Source organism: Rana temporaria, chromosome 8 (assembly GCF_905171775.1).
Source record: "Rana temporaria chromosome 8, aRanTem1.1, whole genome shotgun sequence".
Lineage (NCBI taxonomy): Eukaryota > Metazoa > Chordata > Amphibia > Anura > Ranidae > Rana > Rana temporaria.
In genome coordinates, this window is record NC_053496.1 from 151,083,127 (window position 1) to 151,095,497 (window position 12,371).

At 49.7% G+C, this 12,371-nt stretch overlaps 42 non-coding genes and 4 pseudogenes across 42 annotated transcripts; all 46 read left to right on the top strand.

The window, feature by feature from the left end:
- The first annotated feature begins 8 nt into the window (after positions 1-8).
- LOC120912719 lies at positions 9-127 on the top strand. Its single transcript, XR_005743247.1, has one exon. It is a non-coding gene; the product is annotated as a 5S ribosomal RNA (ribosomal RNA).
- An 89-nt stretch (positions 128-216) lies between these two features.
- On the top strand, positions 217-335 carry LOC120912720. Its single transcript, XR_005743248.1, has one exon. It is a non-coding gene; the product is annotated as a 5S ribosomal RNA (ribosomal RNA).
- A 90-nt stretch (positions 336-425) lies between these two features.
- Positions 426-544, top strand: LOC120912721. Its single transcript, XR_005743249.1, has one exon. It is a non-coding gene; the product is annotated as a 5S ribosomal RNA (ribosomal RNA).
- A 90-nt stretch (positions 545-634) lies between these two features.
- LOC120912722 lies at positions 635-753 on the top strand. The gene has a single exon (XR_005743250.1). It is a non-coding gene; the product is annotated as a 5S ribosomal RNA (ribosomal RNA).
- Positions 754-843: 90 nt separating this feature from the next.
- On the top strand, positions 844-962 carry LOC120912723. The gene has a single exon (XR_005743251.1). It is a non-coding gene; the product is annotated as a 5S ribosomal RNA (ribosomal RNA).
- Positions 963-1,052: 90 nt separating this feature from the next.
- On the top strand, positions 1,053-1,171 carry LOC120912724. The gene has a single exon (XR_005743252.1). It is a non-coding gene; the product is annotated as a 5S ribosomal RNA (ribosomal RNA).
- A 90-nt stretch (positions 1,172-1,261) lies between these two features.
- On the top strand, positions 1,262-1,380 carry LOC120912725. The gene has a single exon (XR_005743253.1). It is a non-coding gene; the product is annotated as a 5S ribosomal RNA (ribosomal RNA).
- Positions 1,381-1,470: 90 nt separating this feature from the next.
- Positions 1,471-1,589, top strand: LOC120912726. The gene has a single exon (XR_005743254.1). It is a non-coding gene; the product is annotated as a 5S ribosomal RNA (ribosomal RNA).
- A 90-nt stretch (positions 1,590-1,679) lies between these two features.
- Positions 1,680-1,798, top strand: LOC120912728. The gene has a single exon (XR_005743255.1). It is a non-coding gene; the product is annotated as a 5S ribosomal RNA (ribosomal RNA).
- Positions 1,799-1,888: 90 nt separating this feature from the next.
- LOC120912729 lies at positions 1,889-2,007 on the top strand. The gene has a single exon (XR_005743256.1). It is a non-coding gene; the product is annotated as a 5S ribosomal RNA (ribosomal RNA).
- A 90-nt stretch (positions 2,008-2,097) lies between these two features.
- On the top strand, positions 2,098-2,216 carry LOC120912731. The gene has a single exon (XR_005743258.1). It is a non-coding gene; the product is annotated as a 5S ribosomal RNA (ribosomal RNA).
- A 90-nt stretch (positions 2,217-2,306) lies between these two features.
- LOC120912732 lies at positions 2,307-2,425 on the top strand. The gene has a single exon (XR_005743259.1). It is a non-coding gene; the product is annotated as a 5S ribosomal RNA (ribosomal RNA).
- A 90-nt stretch (positions 2,426-2,515) lies between these two features.
- LOC120912733 lies at positions 2,516-2,634 on the top strand. Its single transcript, XR_005743260.1, has one exon. It is a non-coding gene; the product is annotated as a 5S ribosomal RNA (ribosomal RNA).
- Positions 2,635-2,722: 88 nt separating this feature from the next.
- On the top strand, positions 2,723-2,841 carry LOC120912734. Its single transcript, XR_005743261.1, has one exon. It is a non-coding gene; the product is annotated as a 5S ribosomal RNA (ribosomal RNA).
- Positions 2,842-2,931: 90 nt separating this feature from the next.
- Positions 2,932-3,050, top strand: LOC120912735. Its single transcript, XR_005743262.1, has one exon. It is a non-coding gene; the product is annotated as a 5S ribosomal RNA (ribosomal RNA).
- A 90-nt stretch (positions 3,051-3,140) lies between these two features.
- LOC120912736 lies at positions 3,141-3,259 on the top strand. The gene has a single exon (XR_005743263.1). It is a non-coding gene; the product is annotated as a 5S ribosomal RNA (ribosomal RNA).
- Positions 3,260-3,349: 90 nt separating this feature from the next.
- Positions 3,350-3,468, top strand: LOC120912737. Its single transcript, XR_005743264.1, has one exon. It is a non-coding gene; the product is annotated as a 5S ribosomal RNA (ribosomal RNA).
- A 90-nt stretch (positions 3,469-3,558) lies between these two features.
- LOC120912738 lies at positions 3,559-3,677 on the top strand. Its single transcript, XR_005743265.1, has one exon. It is a non-coding gene; the product is annotated as a 5S ribosomal RNA (ribosomal RNA).
- Positions 3,678-3,767: 90 nt separating this feature from the next.
- Positions 3,768-3,886, top strand: LOC120912739. The gene has a single exon (XR_005743266.1). It is a non-coding gene; the product is annotated as a 5S ribosomal RNA (ribosomal RNA).
- Positions 3,887-3,976: 90 nt separating this feature from the next.
- On the top strand, positions 3,977-4,095 carry LOC120912740. The gene has a single exon (XR_005743267.1). It is a non-coding gene; the product is annotated as a 5S ribosomal RNA (ribosomal RNA).
- Positions 4,096-4,185: 90 nt separating this feature from the next.
- LOC120912742 lies at positions 4,186-4,304 on the top strand. Its single transcript, XR_005743269.1, has one exon. It is a non-coding gene; the product is annotated as a 5S ribosomal RNA (ribosomal RNA).
- A 90-nt stretch (positions 4,305-4,394) lies between these two features.
- LOC120912743 lies at positions 4,395-4,513 on the top strand. The gene has a single exon (XR_005743270.1). It is a non-coding gene; the product is annotated as a 5S ribosomal RNA (ribosomal RNA).
- Positions 4,514-4,603: 90 nt separating this feature from the next.
- LOC120912744 lies at positions 4,604-4,722 on the top strand. The gene has a single exon (XR_005743271.1). It is a non-coding gene; the product is annotated as a 5S ribosomal RNA (ribosomal RNA).
- A 90-nt stretch (positions 4,723-4,812) lies between these two features.
- LOC120912745 lies at positions 4,813-4,931 on the top strand. Its single transcript, XR_005743272.1, has one exon. It is a non-coding gene; the product is annotated as a 5S ribosomal RNA (ribosomal RNA).
- Positions 4,932-5,021: 90 nt separating this feature from the next.
- Positions 5,022-5,140, top strand: LOC120912746. The gene has a single exon (XR_005743273.1). It is a non-coding gene; the product is annotated as a 5S ribosomal RNA (ribosomal RNA).
- A 90-nt stretch (positions 5,141-5,230) lies between these two features.
- On the top strand, positions 5,231-5,349 carry LOC120912747. Its single transcript, XR_005743274.1, has one exon. It is a non-coding gene; the product is annotated as a 5S ribosomal RNA (ribosomal RNA).
- A 90-nt stretch (positions 5,350-5,439) lies between these two features.
- Positions 5,440-5,558, top strand: LOC120912748. Its single transcript, XR_005743275.1, has one exon. It is a non-coding gene; the product is annotated as a 5S ribosomal RNA (ribosomal RNA).
- Positions 5,559-5,648: 90 nt separating this feature from the next.
- On the top strand, positions 5,649-5,767 carry LOC120912749. Its single transcript, XR_005743276.1, has one exon. It is a non-coding gene; the product is annotated as a 5S ribosomal RNA (ribosomal RNA).
- Positions 5,768-5,857: 90 nt separating this feature from the next.
- On the top strand, positions 5,858-5,976 carry LOC120912750. The gene has a single exon (XR_005743277.1). It is a non-coding gene; the product is annotated as a 5S ribosomal RNA (ribosomal RNA).
- A 90-nt stretch (positions 5,977-6,066) lies between these two features.
- LOC120912751 lies at positions 6,067-6,185 on the top strand. Its single transcript, XR_005743278.1, has one exon. It is a non-coding gene; the product is annotated as a 5S ribosomal RNA (ribosomal RNA).
- Positions 6,186-6,275: 90 nt separating this feature from the next.
- LOC120912753 lies at positions 6,276-6,394 on the top strand. The gene has a single exon (XR_005743280.1). It is a non-coding gene; the product is annotated as a 5S ribosomal RNA (ribosomal RNA).
- Positions 6,395-6,484: 90 nt separating this feature from the next.
- Positions 6,485-6,603, top strand: LOC120912754. The gene has a single exon (XR_005743281.1). It is a non-coding gene; the product is annotated as a 5S ribosomal RNA (ribosomal RNA).
- Positions 6,604-6,693: 90 nt separating this feature from the next.
- Positions 6,694-6,812, top strand: LOC120912755. Its single transcript, XR_005743282.1, has one exon. It is a non-coding gene; the product is annotated as a 5S ribosomal RNA (ribosomal RNA).
- A 90-nt stretch (positions 6,813-6,902) lies between these two features.
- Positions 6,903-7,021, top strand: LOC120912756. Its single transcript, XR_005743283.1, has one exon. It is a non-coding gene; the product is annotated as a 5S ribosomal RNA (ribosomal RNA).
- A 90-nt stretch (positions 7,022-7,111) lies between these two features.
- On the top strand, positions 7,112-7,230 carry LOC120912757. Its single transcript, XR_005743284.1, has one exon. It is a non-coding gene; the product is annotated as a 5S ribosomal RNA (ribosomal RNA).
- A 90-nt stretch (positions 7,231-7,320) lies between these two features.
- LOC120912758 lies at positions 7,321-7,439 on the top strand. Its single transcript, XR_005743285.1, has one exon. It is a non-coding gene; the product is annotated as a 5S ribosomal RNA (ribosomal RNA).
- A 2,423-nt stretch (positions 7,440-9,862) lies between these two features.
- On the top strand, positions 9,863-9,981 carry LOC120911991. The gene has a single exon (XR_005742757.1). It is a non-coding gene; the product is annotated as a 5S ribosomal RNA (ribosomal RNA).
- Positions 9,982-10,081: 100 nt separating this feature from the next.
- Positions 10,082-10,201, top strand: LOC120912414 (annotated as a pseudogene).
- Positions 10,202-10,302: 101 nt separating this feature from the next.
- LOC120912272 lies at positions 10,303-10,421 on the top strand. The gene has a single exon (XR_005743027.1). It is a non-coding gene; the product is annotated as a 5S ribosomal RNA (ribosomal RNA).
- A 308-nt stretch (positions 10,422-10,729) lies between these two features.
- Positions 10,730-10,848, top strand: LOC120912299 (annotated as a pseudogene).
- A 100-nt stretch (positions 10,849-10,948) lies between these two features.
- On the top strand, positions 10,949-11,067 carry LOC120912318 (annotated as a pseudogene).
- A 100-nt stretch (positions 11,068-11,167) lies between these two features.
- On the top strand, positions 11,168-11,287 carry LOC120912347 (annotated as a pseudogene).
- A 290-nt stretch (positions 11,288-11,577) lies between these two features.
- On the top strand, positions 11,578-11,696 carry LOC120912759. Its single transcript, XR_005743286.1, has one exon. It is a non-coding gene; the product is annotated as a 5S ribosomal RNA (ribosomal RNA).
- Positions 11,697-11,786: 90 nt separating this feature from the next.
- Positions 11,787-11,905, top strand: LOC120912760. Its single transcript, XR_005743287.1, has one exon. It is a non-coding gene; the product is annotated as a 5S ribosomal RNA (ribosomal RNA).
- Positions 11,906-11,995: 90 nt separating this feature from the next.
- LOC120912761 lies at positions 11,996-12,114 on the top strand. The gene has a single exon (XR_005743288.1). It is a non-coding gene; the product is annotated as a 5S ribosomal RNA (ribosomal RNA).
- A 90-nt stretch (positions 12,115-12,204) lies between these two features.
- LOC120912762 lies at positions 12,205-12,323 on the top strand. The gene has a single exon (XR_005743289.1). It is a non-coding gene; the product is annotated as a 5S ribosomal RNA (ribosomal RNA).
- Positions 12,324-12,371: the final 48 nt, after the last annotated feature.

Consider the following 12,371-nt stretch of genomic DNA (forward strand, 5'->3'; position numbering starts at 1 on the left):
TGGTTATCGCCTACGGCCACATCACCTTGAAAGCGCCCGATCTCGTCTGATCTCGGAGGCTAAGCAGGGTCGGGCCTGGTTAGTACCTGGATGGGAGACCGCCTGGGAATACCAGGTGCTGTAGGCTTTTTTGTTTTGGTGGAGTCTTGAATCTCTTTTTTCCCCAGTCTTTCTTCCATGCTATCTTCAAGAGAGTTAAGGACAGCCATGGTTATCGCCTACGGCCACATCACCTTGAAAGCGCCCGATCTCGTCTGATCTCGGAGGCTAAGCAGGGTCGGGCCTGGTTAGTACCTGGATGGGAGACCGCCTGGGAATACCAGGTGCTGTAGGCTTTTTTGTTTTGGTGGAGTCTTGAATCTCTTTTTTCCCCCAGTCTTTCTTCCATGCTATCTTCAAGAGAGTTAAGGACAGCCATGGTTATCGCCTACGGCCACATCACCTTGAAAGCGCCCGATCTCGTCTGATCTCGGAGGCTAAGCAGGGTCGGGCCTGGTTAGTACCTGGATGGGAGACCGCCTGGGAATACCAGGTGCTGTAGGCTTTTTTGTTTTGGTGGAGTCTTGAATCTCTTTTTTCCCCCAGTCTTTCTTCCATGCTATCTTCAAGAGAGTTAAGGACAGCCATGGTTATCGCCTACGGCCACATCACCTTGAAAGCGCCCGATCTCGTCTGATCTCGGAGGCTAAGCAGGGTCGGGCCTGGTTAGTACCTGGATGGGAGACCGCCTGGGAATACCAGGTGCTGTAGGCTTTTTTGTTTTGGTGGAGTCTTGAATCTCTTTTTTCCCCCAGTCTTTCTTCCATGCTATCTTCAAGAGAGTTAAGGACAGCCATGGTTATCGCCTACGGCCACATCACCTTGAAAGCGCCCGATCTCGTCTGATCTCGGAGGCTAAGCAGGGTCGGGCCTGGTTAGTACCTGGATGGGAGACCGCCTGGGAATACCAGGTGCTGTAGGCTTTTTTGTTTTGGTGGAGTCTTGAATCTCTTTTTTCCCCCAGTCTTTCTTCCATGCTATCTTCAAGAGAGTTAAGGACAGCCATGGTTATCGCCTACGGCCACATCACCTTGAAAGCGCCCGATCTCGTCTGATCTCGGAGGCTAAGCAGGGTCGGGCCTGGTTAGTACCTGGATGGGAGACCGCCTGGGAATACCAGGTGCTGTAGGCTTTTTTGTTTTGGTGGAGTCTTGAATCTCTTTTTTCCCCCAGTCTTTCTTCCATGCTATCTTCAAGAGAGTTAAGGACAGCCATGGTTATCGCCTACGGCCACATCACCTTGAAAGCGCCCGATCTCGTCTGATCTCGGAGGCTAAGCAGGGTCGGGCCTGGTTAGTACCTGGATGGGAGACCGCCTGGGAATACCAGGTGCTGTAGGCTTTTTTGTTTTGGTGGAGTCTTGAATCTCTTTTTTCCCCCAGTCTTTCTTCCATGCTATCTTCAAGAGAGTTAAGGACAGCCATGGTTATCGCCTACGGCCACATCACCTTGAAAGCGCCCGATCTCGTCTGATCTCGGAGGCTAAGCAGGGTCGGGCCTGGTTAGTACCTGGATGGGAGACCGCCTGGGAATACCAGGTGCTGTAGGCTTTTTTGTTTTGGTGGAGTCTTGAATCTCTTTTTTCCCCCAGTCTTTCTTCCATGCTATCTTCAAGAGAGTTAAGGACAGCCATGGTTATCGCCTACGGCCACATCACCTTGAAAGCGCCCGATCTCGTCTGATCTCGGAGGCTAAGCAGGGTCGGGCCTGGTTAGTACCTGGATGGGAGACCGCCTGGGAATACCAGGTGCTGTAGGCTTTTTTGTTTTGGTGGAGTCTTGAATCTCTTTTTTCCCCCAGTCTTTCTTCCATGCTATCTTCAAGAGAGTTAAGGACAGCCATGGTTATCGCCTACGGCCACATCACCTTGAAAGCGCCCGATCTCGTCTGATCTCGGAGGCTAAGCAGGGTCGGGCCTGGTTAGTACCTGGATGGGAGACCGCCTGGGAATACCAGGTGCTGTAGGCTTTTTTGTTTTGGTGGAGTCTTGAATCTCTTTTTTCCCCCAGTCTTTCTTCCATGCTATCTTCAAGAGAGTTAAGGACAGCCATGGTTATCGCCTACGGCCACATCACCTTGAAAGCGCCCGATCTCGTCTGATCTCGGAGGCTAAGCAGGGTCGGGCCTGGTTAGTACCTGGATGGGAGACCGCCTGGGAATACCAGGTGCTGTAGGCTTTTTTGTTTTGGTGGAGTCTTGAATCTCTTTTTTCCCCCAGTCTTTCTTCCATGCTATCTTCAAGAGAGTTAAGGACAGCCATGGTTATCGCCTACGGCCACATCACCTTGAAAGCGCCCGATCTCGTCTGATCTCGGAGGCTAAGCAGGGTCGGGCCTGGTTAGTACCTGGATGGGAGACCGCCTGGGAATACCAGGTGCTGTAGGCTTTTTTGTTTTGGTGGAGTCTTGAATCTCTTTTTTCCCCCAGTCTTTCTTCCATGCTATCTTCAAGAGAGTTAAGGACAGCCATGGTTATCGCCTACGGCCACATCACCTTGAAAGCGCCCGATCTCGTCTGATCTCGGAGGCTAAGCAGGGTCGGGCCTGGTTAGTACCTGGATGGGAGACCGCCTGGGAATACCAGGTGCTGTAGGCTTTTGTTTTGGTGGAGTCTTGAATCTCTTTTTTCCCCCAGTCTTTCTTCCATGCTATCTTCAAGAGAGTTAAGGACAGCCATGGTTATCGCCTACGGCCACATCACCTTGAAAGCGCCCGATCTCGTCTGATCTCGGAGGCTAAGCAGGGTCGGGCCTGGTTAGTACCTGGATGGGAGACCGCCTGGGAATACCAGGTGCTGTAGGCTTTTTTGTTTTGGTGGAGTCTTGAATCTCTTTTTTCCCCCAGTCTTTCTTCCATGCTATCTTCAAGAGAGTTAAGGACAGCCATGGTTATCGCCTACGGCCACATCACCTTGAAAGCGCCCGATCTCGTCTGATCTCGGAGGCTAAGCAGGGTCGGGCCTGGTTAGTACCTGGATGGGAGACCGCCTGGGAATACCAGGTGCTGTAGGCTTTTTTGTTTTGGTGGAGTCTTGAATCTCTTTTTTCCCCCAGTCTTTCTTCCATGCTATCTTCAAGAGAGTTAAGGACAGCCATGGTTATCGCCTACGGCCACATCACCTTGAAAGCGCCCGATCTCGTCTGATCTCGGAGGCTAAGCAGGGTCGGGCCTGGTTAGTACCTGGATGGGAGACCGCCTGGGAATACCAGGTGCTGTAGGCTTTTTTGTTTTGGTGGAGTCTTGAATCTCTTTTTTCCCCCAGTCTTTCTTCCATGCTATCTTCAAGAGAGTTAAGGACAGCCATGGTTATCGCCTACGGCCACATCACCTTGAAAGCGCCCGATCTCGTCTGATCTCGGAGGCTAAGCAGGGTCGGGCCTGGTTAGTACCTGGATGGGAGACCGCCTGGGAATACCAGGTGCTGTAGGCTTTTTTGTTTTGGTGGAGTCTTGAATCTCTTTTTTCCCCCAGTCTTTCTTCCATGCTATCTTCAAGAGAGTTAAGGACAGCCATGGTTATCGCCTACGGCCACATCACCTTGAAAGCGCCCGATCTCGTCTGATCTCGGAGGCTAAGCAGGGTCGGGCCTGGTTAGTACCTGGATGGGAGACCGCCTGGGAATACCAGGTGCTGTAGGCTTTTTTGTTTTGGTGGAGTCTTGAATCTCTTTTTTCCCCCAGTCTTTCTTCCATGCTATCTTCAAGAGAGTTAAGGACAGCCATGGTTATCGCCTACGGCCACATCACCTTGAAAGCGCCCGATCTCGTCTGATCTCGGAGGCTAAGCAGGGTCGGGCCTGGTTAGTACCTGGATGGGAGACCGCCTGGGAATACCAGGTGCTGTAGGCTTTTTTGTTTTGGTGGAGTCTTGAATCTCTTTTTTCCCCCAGTCTTTCTTCCATGCTATCTTCAAGAGAGTTAAGGACAGCCATGGTTATCGCCTACGGCCACATCACCTTGAAAGCGCCCGATCTCGTCTGATCTCGGAGGCTAAGCAGGGTCGGGCCTGGTTAGTACCTGGATGGGAGACCGCCTGGGAATACCAGGTGCTGTAGGCTTTTTTGTTTTGGTGGAGTCTTGAATCTCTTTTTTCCCCCAGTCTTTCTTCCATGCTATCTTCAAGAGAGTTAAGGACAGCCATGGTTATCGCCTACGGCCACATCACCTTGAAAGCGCCCGATCTCGTCTGATCTCGGAGGCTAAGCAGGGTCGGGCCTGGTTAGTACCTGGATGGGAGACCGCCTGGGAATACCAGGTGCTGTAGGCTTTTTTGTTTTGGTGGAGTCTTGAATCTCTTTTTTCCCCCAGTCTTTCTTCCATGCTATCTTCAAGAGAGTTAAGGACAGCCATGGTTATCGCCTACGGCCACATCACCTTGAAAGCGCCCGATCTCGTCTGATCTCGGAGGCTAAGCAGGGTCGGGCCTGGTTAGTACCTGGATGGGAGACCGCCTGGGAATACCAGGTGCTGTAGGCTTTTTTGTTTTGGTGGAGTCTTGAATCTCTTTTTTCCCCCAGTCTTTCTTCCATGCTATCTTCAAGAGAGTTAAGGACAGCCATGGTTATCGCCTACGGCCACATCACCTTGAAAGCGCCCGATCTCGTCTGATCTCGGAGGCTAAGCAGGGTCGGGCCTGGTTAGTACCTGGATGGGAGACCGCCTGGGAATACCAGGTGCTGTAGGCTTTTTTGTTTTGGTGGAGTCTTGAATCTCTTTTTTCCCCCAGTCTTTCTTCCATGCTATCTTCAAGAGAGTTAAGGACAGCCATGGTTATCGCCTACGGCCACATCACCTTGAAAGCGCCCGATCTCGTCTGATCTCGGAGGCTAAGCAGGGTCGGGCCTGGTTAGTACCTGGATGGGAGACCGCCTGGGAATACCAGGTGCTGTAGGCTTTTTTGTTTTGGTGGAGTCTTGAATCTCTTTTTTCCCCCAGTCTTTCTTCCATGCTATCTTCAAGAGAGTTAAGGACAGCCATGGTTATCGCCTACGGCCACATCACCTTGAAAGCGCCCGATCTCGTCTGATCTCGGAGGCTAAGCAGGGTCGGGCCTGGTTAGTACCTGGATGGGAGACCGCCTGGGAATACCAGGTGCTGTAGGCTTTTTTGTTTTGGTGGAGTCTTGAATCTCTTTTTTCCCCCAGTCTTTCTTCCATGCTATCTTCAAGAGAGTTAAGGACAGCCATGGTTATCGCCTACGGCCACATCACCTTGAAAGCGCCCGATCTCGTCTGATCTCGGAGGCTAAGCAGGGTCGGGCCTGGTTAGTACCTGGATGGGAGACCGCCTGGGAATACCAGGTGCTGTAGGCTTTTTTGTTTTGGTGGAGTCTTGAATCTCTTTTTTCCCCCAGTCTTTCTTCCATGCTATCTTCAAGAGAGTTAAGGACAGCCATGGTTATCGCCTACGGCCACATCACCTTGAAAGCGCCCGATCTCGTCTGATCTCGGAGGCTAAGCAGGGTCGGGCCTGGTTAGTACCTGGATGGGAGACCGCCTGGGAATACCAGGTGCTGTAGGCTTTTTTGTTTTGGTGGAGTCTTGAATCTCTTTTTTCCCCCAGTCTTTCTTCCATGCTATCTTCAAGAGAGTTAAGGACAGCCATGGTTATCGCCTACGGCCACATCACCTTGAAAGCGCCCGATCTCGTCTGATCTCGGAGGCTAAGCAGGGTCGGGCCTGGTTAGTACCTGGATGGGAGACCGCCTGGGAATACCAGGTGCTGTAGGCTTTTTTGTTTTGGTGGAGTCTTGAATCTCTTTTTTCCCCCAGTCTTTCTTCCATGCTATCTTCAAGAGAGTTAAGGACAGCCATGGTTATCGCCTACGGCCACATCACCTTGAAAGCGCCCGATCTCGTCTGATCTCGGAGGCTAAGCAGGGTCGGGCCTGGTTAGTACCTGGATGGGAGACCGCCTGGGAATACCAGGTGCTGTAGGCTTTTTTGTTTTGGTGGAGTCTTGAATCTCTTTTTTCCCCCAGTCTTTCTTCCATGCTATCTTCAAGAGAGTTAAGGACAGCCATGGTTATCGCCTACGGCCACATCACCTTGAAAGCGCCCGATCTCGTCTGATCTCGGAGGCTAAGCAGGGTCGGGCCTGGTTAGTACCTGGATGGGAGACCGCCTGGGAATACCAGGTGCTGTAGGCTTTTTTGTTTTGGTGGAGTCTTGAATCTCTTTTTTCCCCCAGTCTTTCTTCCATGCTATCTTCAAGAGAGTTAAGGACAGCCATGGTTATCGCCTACGGCCACATCACCTTGAAAGCGCCCGATCTCGTCTGATCTCGGAGGCTAAGCAGGGTCGGGCCTGGTTAGTACCTGGATGGGAGACCGCCTGGGAATACCAGGTGCTGTAGGCTTTTTTGTTTTGGTGGAGTCTTGAATCTCTTTTTTCCCCCAGTCTTTCTTCCATGCTATCTTCAAGAGAGTTAAGGACAGCCATGGTTATCGCCTACGGCCACATCACCTTGAAAGCGCCCGATCTCGTCTGATCTCGGAGGCTAAGCAGGGTCGGGCCTGGTTAGTACCTGGATGGGAGACCGCCTGGGAATACCAGGTGCTGTAGGCTTTTTTGTTTTGGTGGAGTCTTGAATCTCTTTTTTCCCCCAGTCTTTCTTCCATGCTATCTTCAAGAGAGTTAAGGACAGCCATGGTTATCGCCTACGGCCACATCACCTTGAAAGCGCCCGATCTCGTCTGATCTCGGAGGCTAAGCAGGGTCGGGCCTGGTTAGTACCTGGATGGGAGACCGCCTGGGAATACCAGGTGCTGTAGGCTTTTTTGTTTTGGTGGAGTCTTGAATCTCTTTTTTCCCCCAGTCTTTCTTCCATGCTATCTTCAAGAGAGTTAAGGACAGCCATGGTTATCGCCTACGGCCACATCACCTTGAAAGCGCCCGATCTCGTCTGATCTCGGAGGCTAAGCAGGGTCGGGCCTGGTTAGTACCTGGATGGGAGACCGCCTGGGAATACCAGGTGCTGTAGGCTTTTTTGTTTTGGTGGAGTCTTGAATCTCTTTTTTCCCCCAGTCTTTCTTCCATGCTATCTTCAAGAGAGTTAAGGACAGCCATGGTTATCGCCTACGGCCACATCACCTTGAAAGCGCCCGATCTCGTCTGATCTCGGAGGCTAAGCAGGGTCGGGCCTGGTTAGTACCTGGATGGGAGACCGCCTGGGAATACCAGGTGCTGTAGGCTTTTTTGTTTTGGTGGAGTCTTGAATCTCTTTTTTCCCCCAGTCTTTCTTCCATGCTATCTTCAAGAGAGTTAAGGACAGCCATGGTTATCGCCTACGGCCACATCACCTTGAAAGCGCCCGATCTCGTCTGATCTCGGAGGCTAAGCAGGGTCGGGCCTGGTTAGTACCTGGATGGGAGACCGCCTGGGAATACCAGGTGCTGTAGGCTTTTTTGTTTTGGTGGAGTCTTGAAGCCTTTTTTCTAGTCTTTCTTCCAAGCTATCTTTAACCACTTGCCGACCGCGCTATAGCAAAAATACTGCTACAGCGCGGTCGAGTTACTGTGACAGGACGTCCCTGGGACGTCCTCGTGCACTTCCGCTTTTGCGCGTCCCCTGGGGCGCACTCGCGGAAGTGTCCGTGCTCGCCGGGTCTAGAAGACCCGGCGCATCACGGATCACGGTAAATTGCCGCTGATCGCGGCCGTTTACCACGTGATCGCTCCGTCAAATGACGGAGCGATCACTTGTAAACAAACCGGCGTAATTTGATTACGCCGGTTCCTCCCTCTCCTCTCTGTACTGTTCGGTACAGTGTGAGAGGAGAGGAGGGGAGGGGGGGGGGGCGGGTGTCAGCAGCAGTGCTGTGGCTGGATCTGTGACTATTGCAGTCACAGATCCAGCCATCCATCCATCCATCCCAGCTCAGCTATCCCTGTGCAATACTCTGCAATGCCCCTATAATCTGCAATACCCTGCAATACCCCTATACTCTGCAATACCCCAATAATCTGCAATACTCTGCAATACCCCTATAATCTGCAATACCCTGCGCAATACTCTGCAATACCCCTATAATCTGCAATACCCTGCGCAATACCCCAATATTCTGCAATACCCTGCGCAATATTCTGCAATACCCCTATAATCTGCAATACCCTGCGCAATACTCTGCAATACCCCAATATTCTGCAATACCCTGCGCAATACTCTGCAATACCCCAATACTCTGCAATACCCTGCGCAATACCCCAATACTCTGCAATACCCTTCGCAATACTCTGCAATGCCCCAATACCCTGCGTGATACTCTGCAATACCCCAATACTCTGCGCGATACTCTGCAATACCCTGCAATACCCCAATACTCTGCAATACCCCAATACTCTGCAATACCCCAATACCCCAATACTCTGCAATACCCCAATACTCTGCAATACCCCAATACTCTGCGCGATACTCTGCAATACCCCAATACCCTGCGCAATACTCTGCAATACCCCAATACTCTGCAATACCCTGCGCAATACTCTGCAATACCCTGCGCGATACTCTGCAATACCCCAATACTCTGCAATAATCTGCAATACCCCAATACTCTGCAATACCCTGCGCGATACTCTGCAATACCCCAATACCCTGTGCGATACTCTGCAGTCTTCCCAGCCTAGATGTGAGATGTGGGGTCTTATTGACCCCGTATCTCACTGTAAAGAGGACCTGTCATGCTATATTCCTATTACAAGGGATGTTTACATTCCTTATAATAGGAATAAAAGTGATAAAAAAATGTATTTTTGGGGAAAAAAGTGTCAAAATCAAGTAAATAAAGTAAAATGAACAATAATTTTTATTTATTTTTTTAAAGCGCCCCTGTCCCCGTGTGCTCGCATGCAGAAGCGAACGCATACGTAAGTCCCGCCCACATATGAAAACGGTGTTCAAGCTACACATGTGAGGTATCTCTGCGAACGTTAGAGCGAGAGCAATCATTTTGACCCTAGACCTTCTCTGTAACTAAAAACATGTAACCAATAAAAGTAATTAAAGCGTCGCCTATGGGGATTTTTAAGTAGCAAAGTTTGGCGCCATTCCATGAGTGTGCGCAATTTTGAAGTGTGACATGTTGGGTATCTATTTACTCGGCGTAACTTCATCTTTCACATTATGAAAAAAAATTGGGCTAACTTTACTGTTTTGTTTTTTTTTAAGCACAAAACTGTTTTTTTTTAAAAAACACACGTTCAAAAAATTTCTGCGAAAATACCATGCAAGATAAAAAGTTGTAACGGCCGCCATTGTATTCTCTAGGGTCTTTGCTAAAGAAGCATATATAATGTTTTGGGGTTCTATGTAATTTTCTAGCAAATAAATGATGATTTTTCCATGTAGGAGAGAAATGTCAGAATTGGTCTGGGTGCTCCAGAACGCCTGATGGCGCTCCCTGCAAGTTGTGCCTCTGTATGTGGCCACGCTGTGTAAAAGTCGCACACATGTGGTATCGCCATACTCGGGAGGAATAGCAGAATGTGTTTTGGGGTGTAATTTGTGGTATGCATATGCTGTGTGTGAGAAATAACCTGCTAATATGACAGAAACTATTTTTTTTTTTTTTTTTTTACAGAATTTTCAGTCGTTTTTCTTTTATAGCGCAAAAAATAAAAAACCCAGAGGTGATCAAATACCACCAAAAGAAAGCTCTATTTGTGTGAACAAAAGGACAAAAATTTCAAATGGGTACAATGTTGTATGACTGAGTAATTGTCATTCAAATTGTGAGAGCACCGAAAGCTGAAAATTGGTCTGGTCAGGAAGGGGGTTTAAGTGCCCAGTGGTCAAGAGGTTAAGAGAGTTAAGGCCAGCTATGGTTATCGCCTACAGCCACATCACCCTGAAAGCGCCCGATCTCGTCTGATCTCGGAGGCTAAGCAGGGTCGGGCCTGGTTACTACCTGGATGGGAGACCGCCTGGGAATACCAGGTGCTGTAGGCTTTCTTTTATTTTTTTATTTTTTGTAGTGGAGTTCTTGAAGCTTTTTTCTAGTCTTTCTTCCAAGCTATCTTCAAGAGAGTTAAGGCCAGCTATGGTTATCGCCTATGGCCACATCAACCCTGAAAGCGCCAGATCTCGTCTAATCTCAGAGGCTAAGCAGGGTTGGGCCTGGTTAGCACCTGGATGGGAGACCGCCTGGGAATACCAGGTCCTGTAGGCTTTCTTTTATCTTTATATTTTTTGTGGTGGAGTCCTTGAAGCCTTTTTTCTAGTCTTTCTTCCAAGCTATCTTCAAGAGAGTTAAGGCCAGCTATGGTTATCGCCTACAGCCACATCACCCTGAAAGCGCCTAATCTCATCTGATCTCGGAGGCTAAGCAGGGTCGGGCCTGGTTACTACCTGGATGGGAGACCGCCTGGGAATACCAGGTGCTGTAGGCTTTCTTTTATTTTTTTATTTTTTGTAGTGGAGTTCTTGAAGCTTTTTTCTAGTCTTTCTTCCAAGCTATCTTTAAGAGAGTTAAGGCCAGCTATGGTTATCGCCTACGGCCACATCACCCTGAAAGCGCCCGATCTCGTCTGATCTCAGAGGCTAACCAGGGTTGGGCCTGGATGGGAGACCGCCTGGGAATACCAGGTGCTGTAGGCTTTATTTTATCTTTATTTTTTTGTGGTGGAGTCCTTGAAGCCTTTTTTCTAGTCTTTCTTCCAAGCTATCTTCAAGAGAGTTAAGGCCAGCTATGGTTATCTCCTACGCCCACATCACCCTGAAAGCGCCCGATCTCGTCTGATCTCGGAGGCTAAGCAGGGTCGGGCCTGGTTACTACCTGGATGGGAGACCGCGTGGGAATACCAGGTGCTGTAGGCTATCTTTTATTTTTTTATTTTTTGTAGTGGAGTTCTTGAAGCTTTTTTCTAGTCTTTCTTCCAAGCTATCTTCAAGAGAGTTAAGGCCAGCTATGGTTATCGCCTATGGCCACATCACCCTGAAAGCTCCCAATCTCATCTGATCTTAGAGGCTAAGCAGGGTTGGGCCTGGTTAGTAACTGGATGGTAGACCGCCTGGGAATACCAGGTGCTGTAGGCTTTCTTTTATTTTTTTATTTTTTCTAGTGGTGTTCTTGAAGCTTTTTTCTAGTCTTTCTTCCAAGCTATCTTCAAGAGAGTTAAGGCCAGCTATGGTTATCGCCTACAGCCACATCACCCTGAAAGCGCCTGATCTCATCTGATCTCGGAAGGCTAAGCAGGGGCGGGCCTAGTTAGTACCTGGATGGTAGACCGCCTGGGAATACCAGGTGTTGTAGGCTTTCTTTTATTTTTTGTAGTGGCGTTCTTGAAGCTTTTTTCTAGTCTTTCTTCCAAGCTATCTTCAAGAGAGTTTAGGCCAGCTATGGTTATCGCCTACGGCCACATCACCCTGAAAGCACCCGATCTCGTCTGATCTCAGAGGCTAAGCAGGGTTGGGCCTGGATGGGAGACCGCCTGGGAATACCAGGTGCTGTAGGCTTTTTTGTTTTGGTGGAGTCTTGAATCTCTTTTTTCCCCCAGTCTTTCTTCCATGCTATCTTCAAGAGAGTTAAGGACAGCCATGGTTATCGCCTACGGCCACATCACCTTGAAAGCGCCCGATCTCGTCTGATCTCGGAGGCTAAGCAGGGTCGGGCCTGGTTAGTACCTGGATGGGAGACCGCCTGGGAATACCAGGTGCTGTAGGCTTTTTTGTTTTGGTGGAGTCTTGAATCTCTTTTTTCCCCCAGTCTTTCTTCCATGCTATCTTCAAGAGAGTTAAGGACAGCCATGGTTATCGCCTACGGCCACATCACCTTGAAAGCGCCCGATCTCGTCTGATCTCGGAGGCTAAGCAGGGTCGGGCCTGGTTAGTACCTGGATGGGAGACCGCCTGGGAATACCAGGTGCTGTAGGCTTTTTTGTTTTGGTGGAGTCTTGAATCTCTTTTTTCCCCCAGTCTTTCTTCCATGCTATCTTCAAGAGAGTTAAGGACAGCCATGGTTATCGCCTACGGCCACATCACCTTGAAAGCGCCCGATCTCGTCTGATCTCGGAGGCTAAGCAGGGTCGGGCCTGGTTAGTACCTGGATGGGAGACCGCCTGGGAATACCAGGTGCTGTAGGCTTTTTTGTTTTGGTGGAGTCTTGAATCTCTTTTTTCCCCCAGTCTTTCTTCCATGCTATCTTCAAGAGAGTTAAGGACAGCCATGGTTATCGCCTACGGCCACATCACCTTGAAAGCGCCCGATCTCGTCTGATCTCGGAGGCTAAGCAGGGTCGGGCCTGGTTAGTACCTGGATGGGAGACCGCCTGGGAATACCAGGTGCTGTAGGCTTTTTTGTTTTGGTGGAGTCTTGAATCTCTTTTTTCCCCCAGTCTTTCT